The 12,021-nt window shown below is 35.6% G+C and overlaps 1 long non-coding RNA gene across 1 annotated transcript; it reads right to left on the minus strand.

Annotated features, from left to right (window-relative positions):
• Positions 1-8,517: 8,517 nt before the first annotated feature.
• On the minus strand, positions 8,518-11,810 carry LOC149882639 (uncharacterized). Its single transcript, XR_016456618.1, has 4 exons — positions 11,635-11,810; positions 11,448-11,546; positions 10,894-11,059; positions 8,518-10,692 (listed from the first exon to the last, which is right to left on the minus strand). It is a non-coding gene; the product is annotated as an uncharacterized LOC149882639 (long non-coding RNA).
• Positions 11,811-12,021: the final 211 nt, after the last annotated feature.

Here is a 12,021-nt window from a genome sequence, read left to right on the forward strand (position 1 = left end):
AATCTCTCATACACTGAGCAATAGGTCTAAGTTGAGGAATCTGAGATGTAACTACTTTATCAACTTCATTCAGGTTTTTTTAAAATCTTGTTGGAATTATTTTCATTCCAACCTCTTTCTTGGAGCCCTCTTTGAAGAATGTTTTTAGTTTTCAGCCAGTCATCAAGCTCATGCCAAGTATCCATAACCAGACATTCTAAAGTAGATACAACTCCAATCAAAAGATCCAATTCAAGAGGTGGTACTAAATGCTGGATTAGAGTATCTGGACTCACCTCTTGGTAAAGAATCCTTGGATATATTGCATTCATGTAGTGTTGCATATTAGATGTTTTGGGAGTTATTTTCCACAATATATTTTCCATACCAATAAGCTCAAGTCCCAAGAGTTCTTAGGTTTCCGTAATCTTCATTTAACAACCCTTTACACCACAAGAAAATCTCTTTTTCCTACATGACATGACAGACCAAACACGGGATTGGCACACTCGAAATGAAATGCTGCGAAAAACTTGACATCTTGCAAATTGAGTTTTTCTAATATAATTCTTCAGTTATGATTTGTATCAGGAATATATTCAACTATTGCAAGAATTTGACAACGCTGAACACCACTATTCATATAAATTGTAGACTTTGTCCTTTCATTTGCATCAAACACATTGATTATGACTTTCAAAAAAGATCCTCCACAATCCATAGAAATTTGTACGAATGCTGAAGATCTAGAGCACGTTGATTTATCAAATCCAGTTTGAAAGATAATGTCCCTTGAACATAAACAAGATTCTTTAAAACCTCTCCATCTTGACTGTCAAGGATATCTATCTGTAAAATTACTTAAATAATGTCATTATTTATTTAGACACAAAAAAACAACCTTCACATTCAACAACTTGTGAAGCATTTCCAGATTGGGTTAAAGCATTAACACGAAAAATTTAAATGTACATTACACAAAAAAGATAAAAATAATTTCTAATTTATATATTGGTCAATTTAATAATTGCTGCACTTTATTTTCGAACAAAATAACATAACTTGTAATGGTTACACATTTTATTGCAATAATATTTTTATGTGTAGCTATCATAGTTTCATGGTGGAGGATCTCTTTCTCTTTACATATGACATATTTATACCATATGTTAAAACATTCTTAAAGTGCACTTTAGTGAGTAATACTTATAAATCACCTTTTCTACATTATAAAAATGTTATAAGGATTCTTCAAGATCGTTCAGTTTGCCAAATATATTAAGTTCAACAACAGTCTTATTCCCTAATCCTTTCCGAAGAGAAGGTATTAAATGTTTGGTTTCGTAAATTGGAAAGTCTAAATATTACTTGAAGTTCTTTTATAACCTGTAAGGATACTAGTTTTAATGATCTTCGAATTGCCTTATTAGTAGGATATCCAACAGTTACAACCAATGGGTTTCCACCTGTTGATAAAGAAAAAGTTGCTCCTTTTGGAAATCAATCAGCTTTCATCTTATATTTTAATAAACTTGGGTGTGTCCAGGTGCTAGCATTGAGAAACATTTTCCACAGAGCCTTGAGATATCTGGTGAAGAAGAAAGGATTGGTTCTGCTTCACTACTTTGGAGCATTGAAATTTAGTAGTGGTAAAAGGTATGCCGGAGACCTATGCCGGAGACCACCTGAGAGCTTAAGGAGAATAGACTCCGAGGAATCCTCAGGGATAACCTCTAAGTTATCTCTGAGGGATACCAGTAATAATCTCTGAGGTAGCGAGTGAGTGATCGGCAAGCGGGTTATCGAGTAGGTGGCGAGCGGGCTGTCGAACAGCTTGCGAGCAGGCGAGTGAGTGTAAAAATAGTGATAGACCTCAGCTGAGCTAGGGTACGCACACAAACATAGAAATGGTAGATGAATGTTATTGCACAGGTTGCTCCTTAAGATGGGAGCGACCCTTCCAATCCTCCACGACCCAACCTGCAACACCACCTCTGCCACACCTATGTCTGTGGTCGCAGCTTCTTTTTTTCTGAGTGTGTTCCATTCGAGCCCCCGTGTTTAAGGGCTTGGCGAAGTTTAGGTGCCAACATGTCAGCGCTGCGGATACTCGGCGTGGGCTGCAAGCAGCGAGCGACAGGGTTGACAATTGGTTGGTGGTCAGAGTGTAACATTTTTTCCATTTGAAGAATATATTTATATTAGAATACTAGCAGCGTGTTAACGTGACAACGCGAAATTGTGACATGGACCTTATCACTCAGCAAGGTCTCGAAAGACTGTTTCGAGAAAAAGTGATAACTTACGATGAGTATCTGAAGGGTTGTGAAAAACTGATAGCACCATAAGCACCGAACCCTGTGAAGCTATCAAGACCAAAGCCTAAGACTGTACCCACAACACCATTCTATACCGAAGTTCAGACTAGTCTTACAGACTAATATTGAGGCTGTAGCCGAACCTCAACCATTGTCAAGGCCCAAACCAAGACCGACCCGCATACCTAGACTAACTCGAGTACCCCAACCAACCACCACACCTGCGGCAATCCCTAATCAGATACTTGAGACTCCAGCTCAGACGATTTGTGATGAAGATATGATCAAGTTCTTCAGAGAGGATTTTAGAGAATTAGGATTGAATTTGGATGGGCCTGTGAGAGAGGCAGCAGAAGATCCATAAGCTTTTACCATCCATAAGGATAAGAAGTTCTTCAAGGACTTCAAAGCCATCATCTCATAAGTGTACTAGCTTAAGTCAGATGTGTTAGTGCTTCTGATCGACATTGCTCCCCGCATCAGTGAAGTGTTGGAAAAGGAGATTGAGGGGGGAAGGTTGAATGTCTCGTTCATTCTTGGGGTTAAACTGGAAAAGGACAGCTTTACTCTTGGCAGTATCTATGGCGATGATGGTGTGGAGACTGTTAGATAAACCGTTTCCCTGGGGAGCGACACAATATCAATCCTTAATAAAAATGATATCGAGAATAAGCTAGTGATATTGAGTGAAAAGATCATAGAACGTCTGGAAGCGTACGTAAACGAAGGATCTGGCTGGAGTCTTGTTGGCTGTGAATCCTGGACATTGACACTGCCAAGTATCACCCGTTCCGTACCTCTAGCTACATCGAGACAACATCATACATTTCCAAGCGCTCCGTCATCAACGTGGAGAATAGGGATAACAGATGATTTGAGTGGGCCGACCTATCGGCGAAATATCCAGCGAAATCCCATACAGACCGTATGTGCAAGTACAGTCAGCACCTGGGCGAGCTCAACTTTTCAGGGATTGATTTCCCAATGAGGGTTGCAAATGTCGAAAAAATTGAGCGTCTGAACCCTGAGCTCTCGGTGAACATCTTTGCATGGGAGAAAGGGGTTGTACACGATTTATATCAGTTAGCAAAAAGGCATGGACACTGACCTCCTACTTATTGTTGATAAGACTAATCAAGAAAGATAACACTATCTCTGGATTAAGACTCTAGCAACAAGGTACTGTCGTACGAGTAAACGCAAGGCGCGGAAGCACCCTTGCTGGAGATACCTGTATGTGTTCTCGAGAGCAGACCTCCTGAAGGCCCACATTAAGGATTGTCTAGGCATTGGGAGAAAACCTCAGAGGACAGTGATGCCGGAGGTTGGCAGCTCCAAAATAAAAGCTGTGAAAACCTATAAGCAGATCCGTGAGCTCTTCGCCTTATATGCTAACTTCGAATGTCTCAACATACCGGTAAAAAGTGCCCCAGCCAACCCCAGAAAGAGTTCGACCTGCCTCTCATCTAAGCAGGCCTCTTGCAGCTATTGTTATATGAAGTTTGCTGGCAATGGGCAAACTAAGTGACCCTTCTTGTATCGTGGTGAGAATGTGGTCGAGCATTTGCTGAATAGCCTACGAGTAGAAATGGGGGAGATGGTTGAGATATTCGAAAGCCGGGGCAGAAAGATGAGATGGAAACATCGGTGCTCCTATAAGAAAAAGATAGGCTGCTTAATCTGCAAAAAACCCCTGAATGGTGAAAAGGTTCCCAACTACTGCTACACGAGTAAGAATTACTGCGGAGCGGCCCTTAACTAATGTAGCACTAAAAAGTGCGAGAGCGAACGCAAGAACGTTAAGCTTCTGATTGTCTTCTTTAACCTGAGGGGATATGATGGGAATATCATCATCCAAGCTCTCGAAAAAAACTTGGAATCAAGAAAAGTATTTGCATCCCCAACAACATGGAAAAGTACGTGACCTTCTCAGTTAGGAAGCTATCCTTCACAGATTCTATGCATTTCCTCAGTTTCTTACTCAAAGTTTTATCGAAAGGTCTGCAGCCTGAGGATCTCAGGATCACGAGTTAAGTCTAGGGATTGCAATTCCGGAGGTCTTATTCAATCCTGGGATTTCGGGATTGAAAAACATCAATCCCGGCATCCCGGGATTAATCCCGGTATCGAAAAGCAGATAGAACATCTTTACAGTGTTAAGTAGAATAAAAACAGTACCTTTAACTAAAAATATATTTATTAAATGAATTTAATTTAACATGTTAATTAACTTTCACATGTTAATAAATGTTAAAAAATTATGTTAGAAATAAGGAGATATGTTATGCTTTTTTGTGCTCCGAAATGCGACTTCAGGAAACGTAACGCCTCTAAAGTTTCATCGCCCAAACGGTTACGAATTTTTGTATTGAACAGTCTAGCGGAAGAAAATACCCGCTCAGCCTCAACACTAGTCGGTTTCACAGTCATTAGAAAAGATTAAACTCTTTCTAAATAATTGCTACGTGTACCTCCATTTTCAAATAGTGTCATTTCTTTTTGAATTTTTGATGACAATGTTTCATGTCTAATTGGTTGTATTGGTGATTGTCCTTCTTTAATAACACGATCAAGTTCCTCTTCAATACTTAAAATATTTCTTTCAGACTCAGGTGCCATTTCAGGTTCCTCAATCAAATCCAGCATGTCAGACTCAACTGATGCTCTTACTAGAGCAGGATTGGAAGCATTTAATCTTTCCAGCAATTCTACCGAAAGTTTTCCACATTTAAATGAAGAAGGCACTGTAATTATTTCTTCACCGACTTCAAAAGGGCTTTGAACGTTATGCAGGTATTGCAGAAGTCCACTCAAATCGGTTCGGCGTTCATGCATGCGAGCCATTAAAGTTGCATGCTTTCTATGACCCATTAAACAGTTAAAAACGTCTTACTACTTCAGCAGTTATTTTAAGATAAGCATATGTAAGCTCTGTTTTTTATGTTACCTGGAAGCTTTCTTATTCCAGTTGCCCCCTCTAATCATACTTAATTTTCAATTACTGAGCATAAACAATACTTTTTGAAAAATGTTTTTTATACCATGATGCTTTTCAACATATACGTTTTTAAAAACTCATTAGTGATCATAAAAGGTAGTTTGTCGATTTAGCTTTTTGTTCTTAATAAGAGATGCAAAAGGCAAAACAAAGTCATGTTTATAAAGACTTGTAATAGATTAAATTCTACTCGTCCAAAATATCATTGTTAAAAAATATAAGTTGTTTTCAGTGACATTTTCTTGTGGGTTAGTTGGGATTGGATTTTGATTTGGCTGGTGCTTCCATCGCTCTTTCTTGAAAAAAATCTAACATTAAACGATATGTATATATAAATATTTCAAACCTATGAAGAGATTTTAATGAAATTAAGTGTATTTGTTATTAGTGGCTTTGATGAAAAATGGCGAAATGAATTTTTAAATTAATTAACTTTTTCACCAGTATTAGCTTCCAGTTAAACCCAAAAAGATGTCATGACAACAGCAACAACTTAGAGAATAAACCACTCCTAGAACTTAAAAAACTGTAAGCTTTTGAAGATCATCAATATTATTGATAGGTTTTTGACATAGTCAAAAAAAACTTATCAATAATATTGATGATCTTCAAACAAACTTGGTGTGGGCTCAGACATTAATAGATTTTACTAGGCCACTAGTCACAATTTGAGATAATGGTTTTTAAAAAGATATTTCTGAGATCGAGAATGTTTGAAATAAAGTCTTTACAGAGCCTCATGCTTGCGAGATTCTTGGGTTTTCAAGACTCCATACCACAGCATGTAAATTAAAGTGAACTTGAAAGAGCGTGTAATATGCATATGTTTGCATTCTTCCTATCACGGGCATCTTAATAGTATTTGTATTGATAAGTGACTTAATCTATTTTATTGTCGGTAAGTTGTGTCCGGAATCTATTCTTAAGAGATGATTATTAATGACGATTAATTAATGATTATTAATGATGATTAATTTTAAGAGATGATTATTTAATAGATCTCTGTTCACAATTCCAAAAAGGATTTTCACACTATTAATTCCAAGTATGAAAAAGGGTAAAGACATTCCAAGTATGAAAAAGGGCAAAGAACGCTCGTTCAGTTTATGACGTTGTTTAAAAGTTTATTGTTCATGTTTTTAATGAAATAAATTAAAGTTTACAAAAAATTTCATCAACTTCTTCAAAAATAAACAAATTCTGCTTTTTAAACAAGAGAATGTGAATAAATGTAAGCTCTTCTTCAACTATCGATAATTATGGTAAAAAAAGTGTGTGAAAACGCAAGTATATCAAAGGTTGATTAAAATCAGCACATCTTAGCAAAAAGTAAAATAATTAAGAGTGCATAGGAAACATCGATATCAAATTGACCAAGCGATCGTTCATTTATAAGTTCTATTCGAGGAATTTGCATTTATTTTTTTTGATATACTTGAAACAAAGTTGTCAATATACAAAGTATACATCTTAAGGATTCTGCTACTTCTGCCCACATATATTAAAGCGTTAAACACTGAGTTTGATTTAAATATCAGCAGTGCCCATTGTAAAAGCTTTACGCTTAAATGCCATTCTTCGCGAAGATGATTTATTGCTAAGTAGTAATAGGAAGCTAAAAACGGAACGTACGCTACCATGAGTGAAAACGATATTATCGCCATAGTTATTGAAAGTCGCTTTTCTAAAAACATGTGTCTTGCAACTTGAATGTCATTACATCTGAGTATCTTTTTTATACCAATTAATAGTGACGTGTTAATAACAAGTAAAAGTAATAAAATGGATACAAAAGTTTCTTCCCTCAGATTTTAATTAAATATTTTTTAACATTTGCATTGTTGAGAAAAACTGATTTCCCTACTGCCCTTTAATTTATAGCCCCTAAAAAGTTGCGAGCAAAATACGGATTTATAATTGTTTATAAACTATTGCAATTGTTACAGATGCAGCAGCTAGAAAAGTTTATATATATTCTACGTAATTATTTTGAAATACTTTACAAAAACTTTTTCGCGTGTTTTCTACACCGAAAAGCTAAAATATCAAAGTATTCGATTTTACGCCCGTTTACTTTTTAAAAAGCACGCAGGCGTGAAATCCTCACTAAATTCTACTAAACAATTAAAATTCTCAGAAAATTTTATACACAGTAATTCTAAATATACTTTTCTATTAAACCGTAATGGTGGTCACCACTCTTACTCATTACGTTAACAATTTTCCAAATAATATCTTCTTACTCTCCTTTTAGTGTCTGGTTTTTATCAAGTACTCTTTTTACATTTCACTTCTTTAAATAAATATTTCTTCTTTATTTTTATTAAAAACGGCAAAACTTCTGCTTCTTTTTCTTTAATCAATATCTTTCCTAATTTTTGTTCTTCAGCTTATATAGTTCTCCATTATTTATCGTATTTGTTGCTATATTTACTTATGATATATTCCGTTCTCTTATTTGGAAATAATTTTACGTTGCTTGGTCAAGACTAAGCAGTGAACGCCATAGGGAAGAAATAGCATGAGCCCTAAGATTGGGATTAGTAAAAAGGTTTTTGGAAGATTTCAAGAGTAAACTAAAACTTAAGCAGATGAAGAAAATTAAGACTCACGCAGATAAAAAAGTTTCTATGCCCCAATGTCGCACACGCACAAGATCGTTAAACAGCCCTTCACCCCTGAATAATTTTTGGATATTGGACTTTGAGCTGACCTGAGAGCGCCACCTATCTAGGGTGAAAGTAGACATAGTCCCACACCCAGGAATGTCAATTTTGAAATCAAGCAATGACGTCCGCGGAAATAAATTGGATTTGAAGTCAAAAATCATACTAAAAAAGGACTAGCAGGTGTAACATACAAAAATGCTTATAAATTTTTGTATGTTACACCTGCTAGTCCTTTTTGGTAGTTTAGATATTACCCAAAATGGGCATGTATACTACCCATATGTGTGCCAAAATGTGTATAAAATTTCAGGCCAAAACATAGCTTACTTTTGAAATTATGGCAATTCCAGTTTTCAAAAACCTCACTTTTTGCCAATGTCACCATGTAAAGTTACCATCCATTGAGCCACTATCTAAGTTATCCAACAGGCAACACTACACTTTAGCCCTACAGGTTGTGGGCAACAACTTTTGTAACAAAATGTTTTTTCTAAGATTTAGTGGTAGAGAACTATGTCAAGAAAACTTATCAAGTTAAGGGATTTTCCTTTATTAATATAACTCTTAAATCATAATAAAAAAATGAGTATAGCACCATAGTTGTCCATTTTTTCAAAAAAGTGCATAAAATAAAAGTTGTAGGGCTTAAAAAATTAGAGGGGGTCATTTTTATACAGTTTCCATTAATTTTGTGTTCCACTTGGAGAAATTTTGACAACCTGTGATGTATTTCGAGTTTGGTAAACAAATCTTACTGTCTTACAAATATATGATTGATTTTTCTAGTCAGCTTGAAAAAAAAAAGATTCTGGGCTTATAAAGTTATATTGAAAACTTTCCAAATAGTTTATTTCTTTAAAAAAGTTTTAAAATACTAAGAGAACAAAATATGGTTTCTGCAAAAAAAAATGATTGATGAAAAATTTCTACAATTCATTAAGACCATCAAACCAAAAATGATTCTTAATTGATTCAAAAATTTTGTTTAAAGATGTTTACTGTTGTAATCAACAAGGCAGTTTGTCAGTTTTTCCGGGTAATCAGGGTGGGTGGTGGATCGCTTGAAGCGCTGCCAATGTTGGCCGAAATCTTGATGGGCTGTTTCGACGGCTTATTCACTGAAGCGACCAAGGGAGGAGTTTTGTAATGACATTCATTTCCTTCAAACTGCCCATCATGGTTAGGACTCTGAGCAATGTTGAGGGAAGATGGCCATGCCTCAGCTTCAGGCCACACACCTTTAAGCATTTTGTAAAGGAGGTTGACAACACCTAGAAGAAGGTGCAACTCAGGGGGAGGAATGATTTCCAAGATGAGTTTGTCATTTGGTCCATTGATGATCGGGTAATGGATGACATTGCCAGTCAATTTAGCTTTGGCATGCACTCCACCAGACCGCCTGAAAGATTCGAAACTTTTCCTAAGGGAGTCCAAAGTTCGAAATGTTCCTGCATTTTCAAGGTTGTTTGCATCAATGTCACATCAGGCACAGGGGTGTGAGCTTGAGTGAGCCTGTAGGCCACAGAGAATGTTGGCCAATTTCAGATCGCATGCGATGAAAAGATTCACAGCATCGCAACTAACAAGTGCCCATACTTGGTGAACACTTTCATATGTTTCTGGAAACTCTTCAACAACAGCTAGTAGCATCTGACGTTTCACTCCAGTGTCTTTGGCAACTCGCTGCGTCAAGGATCTTTTAGCAGGTGAACTTCTAGATTCCTTATTTACTGCAGAGCTCTTCTCACCAATCGTAAGACAAAATTTCATAAACCCCTTGCCTCCATCAATGCCAAGCTTGACCAGGGGCTCAGAAGAAATATTCCGAGAGGTAAGAACTCTGTTGAGAAGATCCGACAAGCTCTTACAGTGAGCAACTGTAAAATCTCTAGAGTCCCCTTTAGTGCTTGACCCCTTAATTTGTGTGTGTGTGAAGAACTCACTGAGCTGTTGTCCAACAGCTAGGAACTTTGATGCAAAGTTAGGCTCAACTAGTTTTCCAACTGATGCTTGGTTAACTGTACTGACCAATCTCTTGATGCCAACATTGGACAATCCAGTATTCAGTTGAACATTCACAAGGTCTTGAGTAGTCAAAAACGAAGAAGCAGGCTTTTAGGAAGCTCCACTTGGGCCTTAAAATGGAATTTCTTTTTTTTTAAAGGATTAGAATATTTTAGATAACTTACTTCTAAATACAGTTTTTGTTGCTGAAAACTAAAGCCTCTATTTAGTTCCTTCAAAAACTAAAATTCTGATGATATTTGCAAGTAAAAAAACAATCAATTATGGTGAATTTTGAACAATAATAACTTGTTGTGAGCTCTGTACTATATATAGTAATAAATTTTTAATTAACTGGCGTAATGGGAAATGCATGACCTCCAGAAGCCTTAGAAAGACGAACAGTCCCATGGGGTAAGGCTTCCTTGTTTGTGATTACAGTGGCAGCAATCTGTTCGGCAGCCATTGCATCTCGGGCTGCCAAACCCTTAAGGTTCTCTCTAAAGGTAAACTGGTTGCAGGTGTGTGCTAAACCTTTACCAATTGGACTAAGGCAATCATTGCATCTCAAAGGAGTGTTTTTTTCTTCAGCTTTTGTCTCATCGAGTGGATGCTTTTCAATCATTTGTAATAGAAATAGTTGTGAAGTCAAACAGAGGGGGAAGAGTGATATCTTGCCCTTCACCTTTACGCCTCATCATTGTTCTACAGGCTTCACAAATACCTTTAAGCATAAAAAGTGATTTTCATAAGTCAGAGAAATATTGCTGTACCTCAATGGTTTTGCTAGTAAAGCTGTGGTTTTTATGTGAACAGGCAGTTTAAATAAATCAATTAAAAGCAAGCAAGCTTTTCAATTTCATTGCAATACCACAATAAAACTGATTTCCCTATATACATACAGTTAAAATCAACCCTACATTACCTTGAGGAATGTGAGAATCAGCTTTATCAAAACTGACTCCATAGATTTTGCTGATTTGCTCCCACATAAATGCTGTCAGTTGTCTTGAGCACTTTTTAAGACAAATCAGGCAAACAATTTTCTGATTTTCCTCATGAGTTTTGGCGTGGTTCGGCATTTTGATTGGCTGAGAGAAATATTTTTATTAATTTTACATAAAAGAAAGTTTCAAGGAAATACCTTATCTATCAATCTTTGCATAATTATAAATATTTTAGTGCAACTTTTAAACATTCTGTTAGCCCCTAAGGGATTTTTATTTGATGAAAAAGTTTTTTTTCACTTATTTATAGTATACAATGCAAATAATTAAATATACTAATCTTTGATTCATATGGATAACTTATGTACTTAAAGTAATTGTGAAGTGTACAAATTTGGGTTAAACTTAAGTGCTTAACAGAGCAATAAGATTGGAAGTAATAAAACTGGACCAAAACTAAGTCCTACAAAAAAATTTATAAAATAAAATATGTTTCTTTATTATCCCGTAAACTGCTGTCAAAATTTCATACCTTTATTTTGAAAATTGCCGGTGATTTAAGGGAAATACTTTGACAACTAAATTTACGGCAAAACAATGCAAGTCTTAGTGAACAACAACTTGGAGTCACCTTCAATATAAAACAACATTACAAAATTGACTAAAAAATATGAAAGTATCACTGTTCATTTTAATGTTAAATTTCAAATGTTTCTTACCTTATTACTTAATAAGTTCTTTGAGAATAATGTGAAAATTTTCAAGGAAAACAAAAGTGTAAACAGAGATCAACTTGTTAGGAACACAAGTCCATTTTTCAATTTTCATTGTTTTGCAAAATTTTCAATAATGCCTAAAATTTTTTTTACAGAATTAAAATAGATGTTAAAGCCATTTTAAATACTTTTTTACTTTCATGAAATTCTGTTAAAAATCGTAGCTAGGTAAATCTTGAAAATGCCGTTGGCAATTTAAAACAATGGAGATAAATTTTATAACATTAGTCATTTCAATAGTTGATTGAAATTTTACTTAATAAGATTACTGAACTTATATAACTGTCCGAAATTCCTAAGCAGTTCCGAATTTAACTTTTTTTTCAAGCT

The sequence above is a fragment of the Hydra viridissima genome, unplaced genomic scaffold (assembly GCF_058129835.1).
Source record: "Hydra viridissima isolate aposymbiotic clone 2 unplaced genomic scaffold, HvirCarnegie_v1 scaffold_10, whole genome shotgun sequence".
In the NCBI taxonomy this organism is placed as follows: domain Eukaryota; kingdom Metazoa; phylum Cnidaria; class Hydrozoa; order Anthoathecata; family Hydridae; genus Hydra; species Hydra viridissima.